The sequence below is a fragment of the Ciconia boyciana genome, chromosome 1 (assembly GCF_034638445.1).
Source record: "Ciconia boyciana chromosome 1, ASM3463844v1, whole genome shotgun sequence".
Lineage (NCBI taxonomy): Eukaryota > Metazoa > Chordata > Aves > Ciconiiformes > Ciconiidae > Ciconia > Ciconia boyciana.
In genome coordinates, this window is record NC_132934.1 from 56,157,068 (window position 1) to 56,175,006 (window position 17,939).

The 17,939-nt window shown below is 49.6% G+C and overlaps 1 protein-coding gene across 5 annotated transcripts in view; it reads left to right on the forward strand.

Annotated features, from left to right (window-relative positions):
• Positions 1–17,939, forward strand: part of TCF20 (transcription factor 20) — a 134,358-nt gene that overhangs the window by 50,514 nt on the left and 65,905 nt on the right. Inside the window, exon 1 of one of the 5 annotated variants that reach the window (XM_072867830.1) lies at positions 17,188–17,493. The exons of the other annotated variants lie outside the window; for them this stretch is intronic. The gene's annotated coding sequence lies outside the window, so the exon portion shown is untranslated. Of the gene's footprint in view, positions 1–17,187; positions 17,494–17,939 lie in introns of those variants that run through there. 5 annotated transcript variants of the gene reach the window in all.

Below are 17,939 nucleotides of genomic sequence, written 5' to 3' on the forward strand. Positions count from 1 at the left end.
AAGTACAAAAGGATTTCTGGTCTTGTTTAACCTCTGGGGGGGAGGGGGAATTCGATGGACAACTCAAGCACTAATAGGCTTATGACTATTCAGCTAAAACTTCATAAGCGATTGTTTAAAAAAATAAGCCTTATTCAGACCTTAAAAATCAAGGAAGTGTAAATGGGTGTGAACAAACAAATACTAGGTGGAGAGCTTGTTTGAAAGTTCAGTAAGCCGTGTCCATTTAGGCTAAGAAAAAGCCTCTCAGGCCACAGACCCATGAATTTTCAGCAAAAAAATGGCAAAATAAGACTATTGTCTTGCAAAGAAAAAGCAGGCCTTTTCATATGTGAAAAGAGAGATGTATTTGGTAAAGATGTACAAACAGAAATGCACCTGATTTTTTCCCCTTTCCCCTCCCCCCCCTTTTTTCTTGTTCCCATTTCAAATGCCATATAAACAGACGCTGTCCTGGATGGTGCCTTCTCAGCTGGTGTAGCAGAGCCACCCCTTGTCCTGCAGGAGCAGCTTTCCGCATCAGCTCTTGCAGGACTGAATCACCCCCCTTTCCCCAAACACAGCGGTCACCCGCCCTGCACCTGCCAGCGTGCCTGTGCTCGCTGCCAGGGCAGCAGCATCCCGACGGGGTTTGCAGGTTGCCTGTGCCAGCCCTGCCATGTGGATGGAGGACAAGGAGCCCATCCCTCGGCTGAAGCCCGCATCAGCCCAAACTCTCTGACCCCCTGTTGCAAGCCTCCCTCTCCGGCCCGTTTCTCTCTGTACGTGCGAGTCTCGCGCCCTGTGCACGGCTGGTAATTAAAAAATCTTGGAGGGAGATATTATTGAGTTAACAGTAGTTATTTGTCAGGCTGCTGGAGGGGGGGGAGAGTGATCTATCCCCAGGGAAAGCGGCACTGACGAGGGGTGGGGGGGAGCAGGAGGGAGGAGGAAGTGGGGGCGAGATTGGCAGGTGACTGCCAGCTCTGAGGAGATGACAGCGGCAGCAGCTCCGCCAGTCCCACTTGAACACTGCACTGCAGGTACTGGGTTAATGGGTGGGAAGTGGTGAAGAAGAATATCAGGGTGGGTGGCTGGAGGGGAGGGTGTTGGCGTGGGGGAGTTGATTTCTGCTAAACGCCAAGATAGAGATGACACTCTCTATATACATGTAATCATTAGACTTTTCATTCCCAAGAATATTTTCCTTCATATAATTTTTTAAAATGCAGAGAAAGCTTTCCCCAAACCTGACAGTATTCTACCTACAATCACTTCCCCCTTGCCAATATTACCATGCTCTACAAAAATGGTCTGAAATGCTGTACTATTTTTGACCATTTCTTTAGGATATTTGTAGTGAAATTTTAATTTTTAAGGTGCTAGGAATAGGCTCCTCAGTCCCACATCATCTCCATGTAGCAAGGCCTTTTTACTGAACGTGAGACTGCATTACAATCTAAACCTCACAATTTTCTTGTTTGATGATACTGACTATCCAACTAGAAAATTCATGTATCCTCCTTTTGCAGGACTGGCAGGTTAGACCTAGACTGAAGTCCTGATTGACATCTGCAGACAGCATTCTTGCTCATGCTCTCTCTCTCCCCCCTGCCCCCCCCCCCCCCCCCCCCCCCGTGCTCGCACTCTCTCTCTCTCTCCCCCCCCCTCTTTTCCCTTTCGGAGGGCAAAACATCTGTTTGCAAAGGGCTGAGGACATGCACTGCACAGGGAGATAAAAGCAAAGAGCCCTCATCCCATGTAAGAGTTCATAGATCTGTAACTCAGGGGCTGGCGACAGGGTTTGGCAAGGGTTGAAATCCTTCTGTCTTTCTCCCTTCTCATATGTTTGAGTTTGAAAAACAACAACCAGGGTTATCTCAGATGTGCAATAGTGAGGATTTAGATGTCAGTTTCGCTATCAGCTTCATTCTTTGTGTACAAAGAGAGAAAGAGGATCACAGATTTGCACCTAAGCTACACAGAGCGATGCTTGGGTTTATCACAGCGAAGGAAGCCCATGCCTCTCCCCTTCCACTACAGCAGAGTTAAGCCCCAAGGGCCTTATGCAGGCGGTGCCTGGGTTGGAGTCCCATCCTCCCCCTCCCTGCAGCAGGAGCCAAGTTTAAGGAATCGGTTGAGAGTTCAAGGCACACGTGTGATTGTAGACCTGCATGATATATAGCAGATAGAGGAAGCTTCAAAAATGTCTCTGTTCTAATGTGTCTCCCTCCTACTGCCAACAGCCTTCTGTAAACTGTTTAGCCATAAAAATGTTGCAATTTCTCTTTGACCTGTCATGACTGTGGAGAGGGCCACCACCTATGCACCCGTGGTGTTACATACAGGTTTTAGTCCAGAGACTAGGTAAGATGTTCTGAGCTGTGAAAACAGCTGGTCTATACATCCGAATTAACCTATGGCTCAGGTACCATACTGGTGCACTTATCAGAAACGCCTGCAACAAAAGTGGCAAACTCCCTTTTATTTTCCAGCGCTGACATAGGCCTGCTGATTTATATTACATGGACATACATATTTTGACTGCTTGACAAAGAAAATCATGCCCACGACAGCTTATTTTCATGCAAGTAATACTGCTAAATGGAAGCATGACCAGCGTCATCCGTTTTGAGGTGTCTTCTGTGTGGTGGTTTCCACAGTCCTGGTGTGGCCAGTTTCAGGGAACTGTTTTAGCCTGGCGACTGCCTGCAGTCTTCACTGAACAGCACTAGGAGCTTTGGGCATTTAGGAGCTTTGAAAATTACATCATAGGCATCTTAAATGGTACTTTTCAAGTGTGCATTGGTTTTAAAGCTTAGCAGCTGGCCTTTTGGCCATATATATAGATCACACACACACTGAACTGCTTACTAGGAACGGCAGTTATTTGAATTCAGAGAGAAATTACACGTTTCTCTCCTGCCTTCATCCTTCCTTTTTCTGTCTTCCCTGTGGAACGAGTATCCCGGGGGTGCACCTTCTGGTCCCTGACATGCAGTGAGACCTTGAGCTGGACCGTGAACCTACTGACCTGTCAGTTTTGCTAGGCGTAGAAGGGGGTTGCTGTGTAAAGCGCTACCTGCTCTTTGGATGCTTGCACTACAACCTGCTATATTTTCACTGTTACTAGTGCGTGCAGCAAGAGTTCAGATGCGTGCAGCCTTGCTTGGGGGTGAAGGGGGCTGGGGGAAGACACCAGCAGAAGACACAAACGAAACCCCTAGTTCAGAGCTCACAACTAATAGGACTGAAATTTTGGGCAGGTCTCAGGGTAGCAGGAGCGGGTAACACAAAGCCAGCATTGGGAGCTCATTTTAATTTCAACCATCTTGTGCGTGTGTAGTTGGCTGTCTTTGTTTAAAGAACTTGGCCTTCAGGTAGATTTTATTTGGACGGCTTGCTTATCCAAAGAACATTAATGACTTTCCTTGAGGAGTTCCAGCCAGTACCTTTGCACCCCCGTTCTCCTCTAGCCCTGTTTTCTCTTTTCCATAATCTCCCGGTGCCCGGCAGCAAGCCTTTAGGGTACATGCGCAAGCGAAAGGAGCTTGAGTTGGGGAATTAATATTCCTGGAACATAACACCAGCAGCATGCACACGCTGAGGAGAATATTAGAGCTATTAGCGGTGGGAGTTTGGAGTGCATGCAATATCTAGATGGAGAATTCAGTGTGATTAATCTGCCTCTAAGCAGCAGCCTCCGGGCTCTGGGAATTCTGTGGCACGTTTGAAATCAGAACTTTTTTTAATTACCTTTCTGCATCAACAAAACAATCGCAGTTGTGTGAAAATAAGCCCATTCAGTCCCTGCCCTGTCTCTTTTTTTTTTTTCTTTCTCCTTTTTGGATGAGATGTGCTGCCGAAGCCCTAACTATTCGTGGTCCCAGCAGCTCTGACAGCACTTTGCACAAGTGCAGAGGGACTTAGCCTGGGAGCCTTGGCCAGCCTCCAAGTCAGGTAATTGCGTCGTGGGCCAAGTTGGAGCAAGCCCATGCTAGTCGGCGTGCGCGTGTTAGATTCCTTCCTCTTCCCCATTTCTTTATTCCGCTTCCCAACAAATGCCCGTGCCTCCCTCTCTCCCCCCTTCACCTCCTCGCCTTGCTGGCATCCTGGCGCGCTGGCAGCCATGTTGCCTCCCCGCCACGGGCTGGTTGAGAGAGATTCCCCGAGAGAGAAGGAGTGGGATAAATGTGGAGGTTTCTCTCATGCAGTCAGCAGGGTGGAAAAAAATAATTTCAAAAGATGAAAGGAGATTCAGTCAGTATAAAAATGGTAGCAAAGTTGTGGCCAAACAAGGAGCAAGACTTGCTGAAGGATACGAGATCGGATGGAGACCTCCCTGCTTGCAATTCATACATTTTCCCTCTCTCTCACAAGCGGAGGCAGAAGGAGAGTTTATTCCTTCCATTGCAGCCTGGTTTATTGCTGTACTGGCACAGAGAAGCTGTAAAATGACAGGGGAAATCTTCCCTGGTGCCGTGGCCGTGCCAGGGCTGGGGCGATGCCCCAAGGCGCTGGGATTCAGAGTTGGTGCAGGAACGGAGGCTTCAGCCATGGAGGAGCTCCCACCTGGAAGAGCGTCTTCTGGCCACCTAGGTTTTACACTGGAAGCACGAAGAGCTGCCGGGGTACAAAAGTTTCCAACAACCTCCTCTCGCCCCTGTGTGCTGCCGGGCTTCCAGCTCCGCTGCACATGCTGCTAGCCCTCTGGGGCACCTCGGGCACTCGTGGGGTGCTCCTGCCGTCCGGCAGCAGCAAGCCGGGAACGTATCTGCCAGCCGGTTCGTGGCAGGGATCTGGATCGTTTCCTCCTCGCTTCTCGCTCGCTCCACGTACAGATTTCCCTCCTGCCGCACTGGCAGGTTGCGGGAAGGGCAGGCTGCAATGGCAGTGCTGTTTTCTCCTCCCTTCCAGGTCAGCGCGGTGGTGGGGAATGCTTTGCAGGTCTCGGCGAGGGCAGGGATGGAGGCTGGAGTGAGGAGTGGACACACTGTGAGGAGCAGAAGCTGTCTCCCCTTTGGCTCTGCAGTTCAAATAACTTTATAAATATAACGTCCGCAATTAGCACTGTTTGATTTTTTAAAAATTTTTTTTATTTCACTTGGCTGTGGCTGTGCCCTTGGCTTATCCCTCTGAATTCCTGGCCTTCAGGCATGATTAACACAGTGCAAGTGTTTGAGCTGCCTTGCTTCAAAAGGAGAATAAAAATATTCCATTTTAAACACAACAGATTTTTTTTTTTTTGGCTTATTTACCAACATGTTTGAGGTTGTGTTAAATTTTGAGAAATTGATGTTAAAAAAAAATCCTCCAGCTGAATAAACATAAAAACCCCCAAACCTTACAACTTTCCAGGTCACATTAAGCCAATAGCTACTTAATAACCCTTTTTTTTTCTATTAGGGTTTATTTCAGAAATTACCACAGAAGTCTATATCATCAGCTTTTGCTCCCAGAGCAACATCCAAGCATTGCCTTGTATTGGGAGTCCATCAAAGCCTCCTGGCCTTTCTTTCACCTACCCCAGCCTCCCTGCCCCTCCCCAGGGCACCTACAACCTAAAAATATGCTAGGGAACCAAAAACCTCACTCTTTAACCCTATTGCCTTGCTTAGGCCTCACATACAACTCTGTTACCTTAACCCTGACCTTTAATACCTCTTTTACTCCGGTTATAGTTTAAAAGTGGTTTTGGATCGTCAGGTGGGGAAAAAAACCCCCAAGTGCACACTCATGAGCGTTACCTCAGCCCAGCTCACGGCTCCCAGACCTCTGCCACCGAGCTTCGGTCGCACCGCGCAGCCCCGCTTGCCCGGCGGCTCTCAGCGCCTGCCTTCCTAGGCATCACCCGCAGCATCCGCCTGTTTCGGCCCTTTCCCCTCCATCCCCCTCCGCCGTCCCCCCCAGAGCCTCTCCCGTGGCTGCCAGCACTCCTCGATTTTTACCCCAGCACCTCGTCCTACTCCAGCCCCGGCAGGTCCAGCGTGGCCGCAGCGAGTGGCTCTGTCCCAAAAGGGCTGCGGGAGGATGTGCTGCGCTGGAGGATGACGCCTGGGCTGGCGCTTGCTGTCTGTCCTGCCCAGACCACTTTCGAAAGGTATTTCCATCGTGGTCACAAACTTTATTTAGGAAAAAAAACCCCCACAAAATAACACAACAAGAAAAGAGAGTATGTTTTATACCAAAAAAAAGCCATTTTCTTGGCCAGCCATTTCCTGAGTTCCCTTTGTTACTACTGCAGATATGTGTTTGAATAAGAGCCTTTTCCCCTCCCCTCTCCTATTCCTGCCTGTTCTACCCTGCAGTGAAGTCACAATCCGGCGTTTGTGGGCTCCGTGTGATGTCAGAGACTCAGCCTTGTGACTTCACCGGCGGGCTCAGGCAGAAGGTGCAGACGGGGCTGAGAGAAGAGAAAAAAAGCCCCCTCCTCTTCCCTTCCCCCCCCCCCCCCTCGGTTTATAAAACCAGTAGCTGAGATAAATCGGAAGGGGGTGGGGAGAAGCAGCAGGGAAAGCTGAGAAAGATGCCAGAAAGGTACAGTAAATGGGCTTTATCTCTCTCTCCCTCTCCCTGAAAGTTGAGAGTGGAAAATTGCCCTGCAGAGGCCAGCTCTCGCCGACCACGCGTGCGGCGGCGGCGGCGGCCGTGTGTCTGCGGCGCCCTGTGCGTGTCACCCGCCCAAGTGATGCCGCCGTGCTCGCCCGGGGTGCCCGCGGGTGGGGGCGTCTGGGGTGGGGTGACAGGCAGGCGGGTGGGTGCGTGGGTGGGCGGCGAGGGCCGGGGGCGGCTGGGCGGCGTGGCGGCGGGGGGCAGCCGGAGTCCGGCGTGGCCAGGCGCGGGGAGCCGCTCGCCTTGTCCCTTTTCAAAGGCCCCAGCTGTTGGCTGCTCGCTGCAGTCTGTCTCCTGCTCCGAGACCGACGTAAATAGGTTATGGGGTTTATGTATGTGCGGGGGGGGAGGGGGGCTTTTTCCCCCCCTTCCTTCCTCCTGCATCTCTCCTTGACGATGGTTTTGGTTTTTTTTATTTTGTTTTGGTTTTGGATGCGTTTTTATTTTTTTTCTCGCTCTGCAGGTTCGGAGTAGCGCGGGGGTGGATGGGGTGGGGGCCTGCCATTTCCCCGTGATGGGTGGGTACATCAGGAGGGAGAAGGGCAGGGCCTCAGGGTCACATTCTCAAGGGCTGTGAGATAGGATTTCTTCTTTAATATCTCCATCGGTTTTGGTTGTTGTTTTTTTTTAACTGACAACCGCACAATAGCAATGTGGGTGCACCAGCGAAGAGCAACCTCAAAAAAAAGGGGGGGGGGAGGGGGGGAGGAGGAAGGGGGGGGTTAGCTTGCCCCTCCCTTCTTCCTCAGCAATTTTTTTTTCCTGTGTCCAATTTACCGTTCACTTGAGATTTTGGACAAAGACAGGGGCAGTGGGTGGGCTGCTTTGAGTTTTGTGATATAATATGACTGGAGAGAGAGAGAGTAAAGCGCAGACAATTAAGGACCGGCGCGAGGGCTTTGCTCATTCAGTCTGTTGAGGAAGCCGTCATTTTGTGTTAGTGTGTGTGTCTGGAGGAGGAAGGATAGTGGAGAGTGACAGTGGAAGGATGCCTAACGTTGTGGTATATTTATACTTGCTAAACGCCTGCTCCAGGAAAGGGGGGGCTTTGAAAGAAAGGGATGAGGGAAAGGGGGTCCTTCTGAATTTGCCCCTGCAGTGAAGCCACTTCGGACCAGACTCTCACTGCTGGGAACGTGATGTTTTGTTGCTTCCTCGAAAGGGGAGGGCTGAGGAAGGAAAAGTGCATGCAGGTGTCAGGCAGGCTCCTTGCTGTCACAGCTCTGCCTACGCACCTCACCCCGGTGACTGGTGGCTTCTCCACCACTCTGGTTCACGAAGCTCCTGGGCAAAGCACTGCATCCCGACCAGCTGCAGCGCCAGGCTCCTCTCTGCTCCCGGGTCACTTGGGTCCCGCCGCTGCACTTCACTCCTAACGACCCCAGAGCGCATCCTGCTTTTGTAGTTATTTATTTCTTTATTTCAACTACTGGACCCTGGCTGTCCTCTGCCAATGCGTTTCAAGGCTGATGAATAGCACCCCCTGCAGTTATAGAGCTGATCTTTTGTAGCACAGATGTATAATTAATTGTGCGGCACTTTTGCAGTCTGAACAGGCAAGTGGATTCTTGGAAGACACCCATGTACTGGCGCCTGCTTCTCAGACCCCCAAATCCATGGCCCTCGGGAAAGGGACCTGCTGGCCACGGCTTGAGAGCCTCTGTCCTACCGTACCATCCGTAGTGATCTGAAACAGGATTTGAGTCTTTGGTGTAAAAGCCAAAAATACCACCAAAAAACCCGTACCCAAACCACTGCTGCACAGCAGGACTTCTCTGCCCCTGCTCTGACATGAAAGGACTTTTGGGGTTATTTGTACCTCTGCTCCATCATGGTGGTGATGTTTAGGGATTTTTCTTTCTTTCTTTCTTTCTTTCTTTCTTTCTTCTCTCAGAGGGGAAGTAAGGATTTGTTACTTTGTAAAGCACTTTGAAGATAAAAATCATTGTCTGCGCTGAGTGGTGTCTGTTTGCTCGTCTGAGTCACGACCCAGGCTTGGCTGGGAAGGGAAGCCTGGAATCAGCCTGCAGCCCCTTCGGAGGATTAAGTCAAACGAGCCCGTGGATGGGTCCTCCTTTGGACCTGTGGCCCCGGGGAAGGGCAGAAGTTGGGGTGACCAGGTGGGACTGGACGCTGCGAGTGAGCATAGGAAGTGGGGGACGATGAGTGAAATGCACCCTGCGAAACTGAGGGTAGAGGACGTCGGGGATGTGATTTAGCTAAGATTAGATACGGAAGAGATTTTAAGCCTCATCATCTTGTTTGGGTACAGGAGGATTGTCCCCTATGGGGTTTTCCTTGGTTCTTTATCTACACCTGCTTTTAAATGACTTCTGAAAGAGCAGAAAACAGTGGAGGAAACCCTTTCCTTTGATTTCTCTTCAGCCGGGGACATCCGTTGCCCAGGACTGTAGCCATAGGTGTTCGGGGAGGGGGGAGGCGTGCATCACTTCAGCTCCACGCTAGGATATGAAAGGATTAAATCTCTTTCCTAAGCAAAGTGGAAGGTCCCCAGGTGTCTTCTCTCAGGATCACAGATTGCAGTGGGAGAAGGAGGCAGGATCCAGCTGGGTAAGAGACCTCATCAAGAGGATAAAAGCATTTAGGGTAAAGGACAGTCTGTCTCCCTGAGTAGGGGAAGTAATCAGTGAGGATATGCAGGGGTCTCTCAAAAAGCCCTAGGCAGGCAATGCTTATATCAGAGGAGAATTTCCAGGCAGTGGTGAAGGGGAAGGAGCTGAAAGTGTTAATTGTTCCCTCCCCCCCCCCCCCCTTTCTGTTAAGATACTCCCTTTCTTGTAACCACCACAACCACCACTGCTTTTTTCTTCTTTTTTTTTTTTTTTTTTTTAAACTTCTCTTCAATCTTAGTGAAGAGGACTGTTAAGGAAACCCCCTACTTTTCACCTAAGGCTAGCTGCTGACTTACTGTTTCTTGAGATGAGATAATGCTAGCTGATTATAAATAGGGTGACTACCCTTTTTCATCAATATTAGGAGTAAGCCGACACCTTGATCTTCAGCCCGTGGAATGAATCACATTGTAAGAGTTTGAAGCATTGCTGGTTTCGGAGAAGAGTAGTCATCACTTCTCTCACCCCCCACTCCCTGCTGTGGAAAGGCTTGGCCCTGATGGGGAGATCTCTGAGCTGTGGGCAGGTACCCCAGGGAATGTGAAATTTCACCCCCAGTGAAATGCTTTCTCTCCACCAACGTAAGCAGTGTCTCTTCATTAGACCTGCGTTCAGCCAGGGTTATTAGGGGACCACCTTGAGGACTGCAGCCCCCCCCAAATGCTGCTGCTTCTCGTGAAAGTGTTGTGTTGTGTTTTCTTATTTGTGGGTTTGGGCTATTTCTAAAACTTGCTAAAACCAGTGGAGACTTATTGACTTGGTAGGTTGACATGAATTATGCTTGCTGAGGCTTCTGTTCTTGCTTCTGTGCTCACTGGTGATGTCCTAAGAAGAAGTGCCTATCTTATTTTCAGAGCCCTGATAGAACCAACAGTATTTTTTTTAGGTCTAATTACTCTGAGCACGTTTACAGAAAAGTTAAATGGGGGGCCTTCAGTCCTAATGACCTCCCAGGACAAATGTGAGTGCCAGCAGGATTCCTAGCTGCAGAAGATAATCTCTTCAAGAGGGATGATGAAAGCCACGATATATAAGCAGAGGTTTTGTTAGGTTGAACCTGAACTTCAGCAGGCAACTGGAAGAGTCCCTTGAATTCTGAAACAGAAACAAGTTACTTAAGATTTTACTGCATGCCTTGGACTGTATAAAGATAGGTCTGTCCAGTCTTTACAAAATTAAATGCTGATTTTCTTAACCCAGGACGGTTACCTCTATTACCTGATAGCTTTTAAGGCATTGTCATCAAGGTTAGGTGACCTGAATGAAAATATGCTTCTTTCCCTCACCCCCCAACATGTCAGTAGTGTTCATAAATAGTTGAATATGTTGTGTTTAAAGTCGTAAGTTCTGTATGTTCTCGTGTGCCCTATCCTGACTTGGATTTGAGTGCAACTTTAAAGTAATGCAGGGTACTAAAATAAGACATTAATGTCTTTTGAAATGTAGAATTAGAGGGTTTGAGCATTGAATGTACTTTTATGAGTCTCGAGATACAAAGTAATTAAAGTGGTTGTGTTTGAAGTAGGTTTTTTTCCTCATGTTTTGTTAACAATAGGAGATACATAAGAAACTGTGGTGGAACTTTAAAAATATTTTTAATAAACCAATCTCTCTGATGAATCGGGACCAGAGAACATCACCATACATAACAGAAAAAGCAGAAGTCCGTTTCTGTGACAAGAAGTTAATGAGATTTCATGCAAAGTATATCTTCACTGGACCCTTAGATTACTACTACCCAATATAAATACAGCCTTCTTACCAGATTAACATAGAAGACCTCTTGGTTTTGGTCCAGTCTGATGCCCTCTGCTTTTGCCTCTTGCTGCTGCAAGCCCTTCTCATGTGCTGAATTCTGGAGTGTGGTAGCAGCAAGGTGGCTGGAAGTACTAACACTGTTCCTTCGGGGACCTTTTTTTTTTTCTTCTGTTGGAACAGCTGAGATTCAAAACAGCTATTGCATGCATCAGGGAGAAAACCAACAGGGAGCGAAATAAGAATCAAAATCTTAGTTGCCTCTAAAATTTGGGACTATATGTCATGGGGATTTAAGCTTGTTAAGCCTGGAAATTCCCACTTCCCTGTAGGCAGAAAAAAACCCCCAGCAAATAAAACCTCTGTAAAAGGCCAGCAGAAGTAAAAGAAAAAAAACCCAAACCCTTTCTGTAAAGCATGTTCAGGCAAGGAAGAGTTGGTTTTATATAAGACCATTTAAAAAGATGAGTTCTAATATTTGAATTTCTCCTTTTATTTAGATATGTTTAGCAATTCAGATAATGAAGATTTATTGATGGCCTTTTCTGGCTTGCTGGAGACAGTCTTGCTAGAGAATCATATTTGTGTGGCTTTCTATTTTAATTTCCACCTTTATTACTTTGGACATCTGCATGGAAATGCGATCCGCTTTTCCTCGGAAGTCCAGCTTCTGTTGTTTCTCGCTTTTTTTACTGGACTCAGATTCTTTTGTCTGCAGCATCACAGTCACTTTCACAGCAACAAATTCTGATTCTGCCAGAAGCAGCGTTTTGGCAGGAGGTAAAAGGAATAAGCAGAAGAAGCTGAGCAGGTCTTAAGGTACAAAGATCTTATTTTCATGAATCAGCTCCTTGTAACGGGAGGATGAGAGGACAGAAGTGTTGCAGTATTAAAAGATGGAGCAGAATTGTCTCCCATATAGGTGATTTAATTTTTTTCCTGCTGTGATTCACGCTACCTACCTTCAGCTGCTTTATCACTTTCCTTCCTTTGAGATGCTCCAAAGTCTTTCAATCCAGTTGTTGCTCTGTTGCAGGAATTGGGCTGTAGGACTTAACACTACAGCTTATGGAGACGCTTCGTGTGTCTGGAGGAGAGAGGCTTCCAAGTGATGCACCCAAGACATGACAGTCAGTATGTTGAGAATCTGTGCTCGTCCAAAATACTTTCCAGCAAGCACACAGATCCTTTGGCTGTCTCAAGGGGAAAAGTTCAATATCAGTGAATTAATGAGAGGAGAGCCCTCCCTGTCTTTGCTGCAGTTCCTTGGGAGACGTCTGATACTGCTTCTCCCTTGTGTAGGGTCAGATGTAACACTTTTTATCTGAAGTAAGCGTAAAAGAAATAGGAGGAAGGTATGGGAAATCCTGGGGCTAGATAGGAAGAGAGGTAGGAAATGTTAATGAATGCAGCCATGCTGATGTCTTTCTTGGAGAAACAGGCTAGCTGCCCTTGCTTTACACTTGCTTAAAGATGTAGCTGTCCCACCGTGAATATAAGTTTCAGTCCCTGGTTGTGTGACCTGTAGGTGCCCGATCTTGCTGTCATCTTTTGTATTATCTGTCTTCAAGCTAGTCTCTAATGCCCATTCCCATAGCATCTAAGTGCCTCTAGATGAAAGCTGTAAAAGTGCAGTGGCGAGCCTGTGCATGACATGAAATTGTGTAACAGGGGAAAGGATTAGGATAAGGGTAATACTTTGAGGGGACAGGTGCCGTGCCTGTGAGAAATCTGCGTGCCTGACTCTGCGGAGACTTCAGCCTCCTGGTGCTGCTAGTTCAGTGCTTTTCATCAGCAATGAAACCTTTGTAAAGAAGAAGAAATCTCTCAGAGGACCCCACCAGCTGCATTCAGGAATCGTCTTTCCTGTAACAAACACTGAGGCGCTCAGAGCCTTTCCAGCGTATGTTACCTGCAAATTTGTTCTCGATCCCCCAAGCTGCATCACTTGCTGTCCTCCCTTCTTCCAGACAGTGGGAGCTCAGAGGGTGCGTAGAGATGAGACGTGGTTGAGGTCAGGAATGCTGTCATCCTTCTGCTCCCCCCTCCCTCCCCAAGCTAATGTATGCTTCTGGAGAGCCACACGAACCGAGTAATTACTGAATTACAGTTAGATCAGAAGTGGTGACCTCAGAGACAGAAGGAGACTCTCCATCTCCATTTGTCAGTCCTCTCAGGGTCAGAAGGACCTTTTTTCTCCGGGATCTGTAGGAGAGGGGAAAAGGATGTGCAAGGTAAGCCTTACATTAAGGCATAACGGGAAAAAATGTTTGCTTTTGCCATTGCAGAGTTCATGTGCAGTGAAAGAGTCAGCATTGCTGGCATGTGTGCTGTGACAGCAGCACTGGTAGGAGCAATAGCACTAACCCTGAGGGCTACTCAGGGGGCTTTATTTTGCCCAGAATCTCCCATCCGTGGTAGAGGAGTGTTCCAAGTCTTGAGGCCATTTTCCTGCCTGTCTCTGCCTTGTTTGTGCCTCTGTGCTCAGAAGCACTTTGATTAGGAGGTGGGGGGAGGGTGTCTGGGAGGAAATGGGTAGGATTTGGAAGGTTTCTCTTGTGGTAGTACCGTAGTGGCTCTGTACAATTATGGCTGAGCTCATTTTCTTGCACTAAAAGCAGAGACTTTGGTCTTTCTTTTGACTGTGGTGTAGTGCATCTGCTCGATTTATAGCACTTACTCTCCAATGATGGAATGTATTTGCTGGAAATTTACATGCAAACCTGTTTAGTTTGTTGCATTGATTTTAAAATTGATCCTTTAAGGGTTTATTTTGGTAAGTAACCATTTTTGGCCTTAAATCCCTGGATTTTATCTTCTTTTCAGAATTGAAGGGTGATCTGCTTATAGGTTGTTTTAAGAGCGTATAGACACTACTGATGACTTTACCCTGAACTAGAACTGCTTGCATGGATGTTAGATTCCCGCCCTATCATGTGTTTGCAGGATCAGAGCCCTAGTAGCATGATGGGGTTACTTTCTTCATTAGTCCTAACAATGTTTTATTTATAACAATTTTTTTTGTGTAACTGATGGTAGTCAAGTAGTTGTCACTGAACGGCCAAGTCAGAAGGTTGAATTTCTTTCTTCTGGAAAGAAAGTGAAATGTTCAGTGGCAAAGAAAAACTCAGCGATGTGAACAAGGTGTACTAATGACAGTGGTTTTTCATCTGGAGTCTGCAGACAGCCAAAAATTAGTTTCTGAGAGAATTAAATTCTCCATTAAGCTCAGTGGAGTTGTACGTTAAAGCCTGATACATCACTTCAAAAGCTGTAAAGGATATGGCGTCTCTGCTCGTGTGATGTTTCACTAATATAGTTTGGTAACTTTGTTTTCATTCTGCACTTTTAATGACCCTGTATATTGCCAGTGATGCCGACTGTAGTGCAACAGCTGATGATGGTGTGGCATTTGCCTGTATTTATAGCATGAGTTTTTTTTAAAGTTCATTTCATCCTTTAAAATCAGCCGTATAGTTTTGAGCTTTTAAATATTTTAAAAAGCAACTCCTCTTGTACTTCCCTTGTTAACACCTATTAGCGGAGATGGGAAATGCTGCTGTGCAGCAGACTAGAGATCCAGGTATTTAAGTATGCAAATTCACTTATTTTTGGTCCTTTGAGAAATGTTTGACTTGTGAATGTTAGCTGTCCTTATAGTTTTATAGTGCCGTTTTGAGCATTTTACAAAACTTTTTCTATTTATGCTGCAACTTCATTTTGCACATTAGGTAAAAAATACCTCGATATACCAAGCTTATATAGATAAGCTATGTTCTCATGTATTTGTATATACAAAAGGGTTTTACCTTAAGGTAAGTTTAACTTGAGGTGGAGCACTCTAAGCACTCCTACCTTATAAATCTACATAAAGGATTGACCTCAATTGATGGTTCGCTTCAAAATCAGAAAACAGATAATGGAAAATCAAATTATAAAAACCTTATCGAGTTCCCCCACCCCATTATGGCTTTTATCACAGTCCTGGATCCCCAGAGGGAATGCTGCTCTAAGCAAGCTCTTAGCATGCCGTGGCAGTCAACAAGATTAAGGCTGTTTGCGACTAGAGCAACCTCACGGTTTGTCACGGCGAATGTGCTGTCGGAGCCTCTTCTTCAGGCAAAGGAAGCAGTGACCTCCACCTCCCATAAGTGAAGCACCGTGCCTTAAACGCTACTCACAAATGGGCAACAAGTGCTGAGGGGAGCAGGGGCGTACTGTACTGCGAGAGGGAAAGAATGCAATAAGACAGCGCCTGCGTGCTCCAGCTGCGATTCCCAGGTAGCTGATGCAGAGCACATTGCAGTAATCTCATCTGAAGGAGATAACGCATAGATCACAGCAGAAGGCTTGCCTCCGAAAGGAGCCGTCACCTATCGAGTCCAAAGAGGAGCGGAGGAGCAGATGAGTCCTTCCTGGATGCTCCTGCTGCACGATTGCCCGGCTGGCAGCTGGGGAGTCCCCAACACCCGCGAATTGTTAACTTGAAAGACAAATGGTAGGAGCACATGTAATTGTTGTCTGCTCCGGTTGTTTTCCCCAGACTATTGCTGTCGTTGCAGTCTTATCTAGATGGAATTTCAGCTAGTCTCCGAATTATTTTTGACAGATAATGCATGGTACAAGATGTGGTGGTTTGTATTTATTTTTCATAAAGAGCAAGTCACCTGTGGAGGAGCCATCAGTGAAGTTGTCAACTGGCTGTGCTTACAACACAGTCCTCCTAAGCAGTTCATTGCTTTTTGGGATGAGCTATAAGCAGGGGCCTTCTCTCAGAATAAGGCTTGCAGAGGATCTGGGGAACAAAGCTTGGGAAACAGGGCAGTTATTGAAACTGTCATATCTGCTCAGTAAAGTTCCTGGCAAAGCAAGTTTCAAATGATGCTCGAGCTTTCTCTGCCCAGCACTTAGAGCTGCTCAGGCTGCCAGCCTCCTGCGTTTTCACGTGAATTGCTCTGAGTGGCAGATGGAGGAAGCTGTAGTGTCATACAGAGCTTCCTTTGCTGGCATGCAGGCTTAAATGAAGGAGACGATGATTTGACAGGCGCTGCATCCTCGCGCTCAAGCTGCCCCCTCCACCAGTCTCCTTGCCCCCCTCGCTCTCAAAAATTAAAACCAAAAACTAGTGAATATTCTTAAAAAAGCTTAATCGTTTCTCCAGTGCAGAAGTACAATTGGGCATACTTAACTCCCAAATTTAAGGCTTACAGGGGACTCGGGAGGGCTGAGAGCCCTGTTTTTAATTGTCCAAGCGGCGCTGGACTCGCGGGGCACTCCGAGCAGGGAGGAGAGCCCCCGCACCGCCGGTGCCCCGCGCCTGGCACCGCGCACCGAGCCGCCCGCAGCCTCCATGTTGTTTCCCGAGCTCCCCGCGGCTCCGCTAAGGCACCTCCGGTTGGGGGCCGGTTCGGGACCGCCCAGCCCCGGTGTGCGGCCTGGCCGCCGACTCAGGGTGTGCTCTGGGGCTGCGGGCCGGGGAAGGGGCTACCCCGCCCCCCGGCCCGGCCACAGCTGCCTGCCTCCTGCCTGGGAGGAGGCCGGGCGGGGAGGGAGAAGTGGCCAAACGGAATAAATCCGGTTCTTAAAATAACTTGGCGGGGGGGCGGAATAGGCAAATTTTTAAAAACAAGTATGTGTGTGTTACCGGTATTGATTTATGAGAAGATTAAAATGGAAACTGCCACGGTCCCTCCCCCGAAAAGGCCGAAGGAGGCCCGGCAGCTGCTCGGAGGGCCCGGCGCCCTGCCCCGCTCTGCCTCCGCGCCGTCCGGGCCCGATCCGCCGGCCTCCCTCACCCGGCGGCGGCCGCGCCGCCTTCGCCCTGAGAGGCCGCCGGGCGGGGGTCTCGGTGCCCGACGCTTGGGGGGGAGGGGGGGGACGGGCGGGGGTGACACGCGCGCCGGGCGTGCCTCGCCCACGTGCGGCGGCACCGCCCGCTCCCAGCCGACGGGACGGGACGGGACGGGACGGGACGGACCTGCCCCTGCCCCTGCCCCTGTCGCCGCCCTCCCCCGTCCCCGCGGCGGGGAGGCGGCACCAACCGCCCCCTCCCCGAGGCGGCGGCGCGCGGCCCCTTTAAGCGGGCGCGTGGTGGGAGGGGAGGCGGCTCCGTCACGGGCCCCCCCCCGCCCGCTGCCGCGCTCGCGCGCGCACGCAGACACATACATGTACACAGGCGCGCGCGCACGCGCCGCTCCCCCTCCCCGCTCCCTCGCCCGGCCGGGACCCGCCGCCTCGCGCCGTTCCCGCTGGCGCGCGCTGCTCCCCAGCGCCCGCCGCTATTGGCTGGCGGGGGTCAGCTGACCCCGTGTTATTTCCTGTGTGTGTGTGTGCGCCCCTGCGTGTGTGAGGGGAGAATGGAGCGAGACGCCCCCGGGCCCCCGCGGTCCCCCCGGACCGGCCCCCGGCCTGCAGCCGCGCCCCGCCGCCCGCGCTGCTGAGCCGCCCCCGCCCCGCCCGCACCTCCCGCGGCGGCGGGGGGCGCTGGGGAAGGCGGCGGGGGGACGGGTCGCAGGTAAGGGTCACCCGCGCTCGGGCCGGGCCGGGGGGTGTCGGGGTGTGGGGGAGGCCTGGGGAGGGGAAGGCTCCCCGCGGGGTCCGCCAGCCCTCCGCTGGGGAGGCCGAGGCCCCCTCGGTAGTTGCGGGAGGTTGTGTGGGAGAGGGCGTGGGGGGTCTCATCCGTGAGCCGGAGGGCGAGTGTTGGGTGTGAGGAGGACTTGTGAAAGGGCTCTTGGGAAGTTCTCTTCTTACCGCATTTAACCCTACCCCCCTTGTTTTTTTTCCTTTAAATAAAAAATTGCTGTGTTTATGCGTGTTTAAAGAGGCCCTCGTGCTCCGTGGTGAGGTCCCCACCTGTTTTCCTGTCCCAAAAGAACGGTCTCTTGCAAGAATAGTGAAGTTTTTACGGGGCTGTGAGGATTGGTGCTTCCGTTGAAGGGGTAAATGATTAAAAATGCTGGA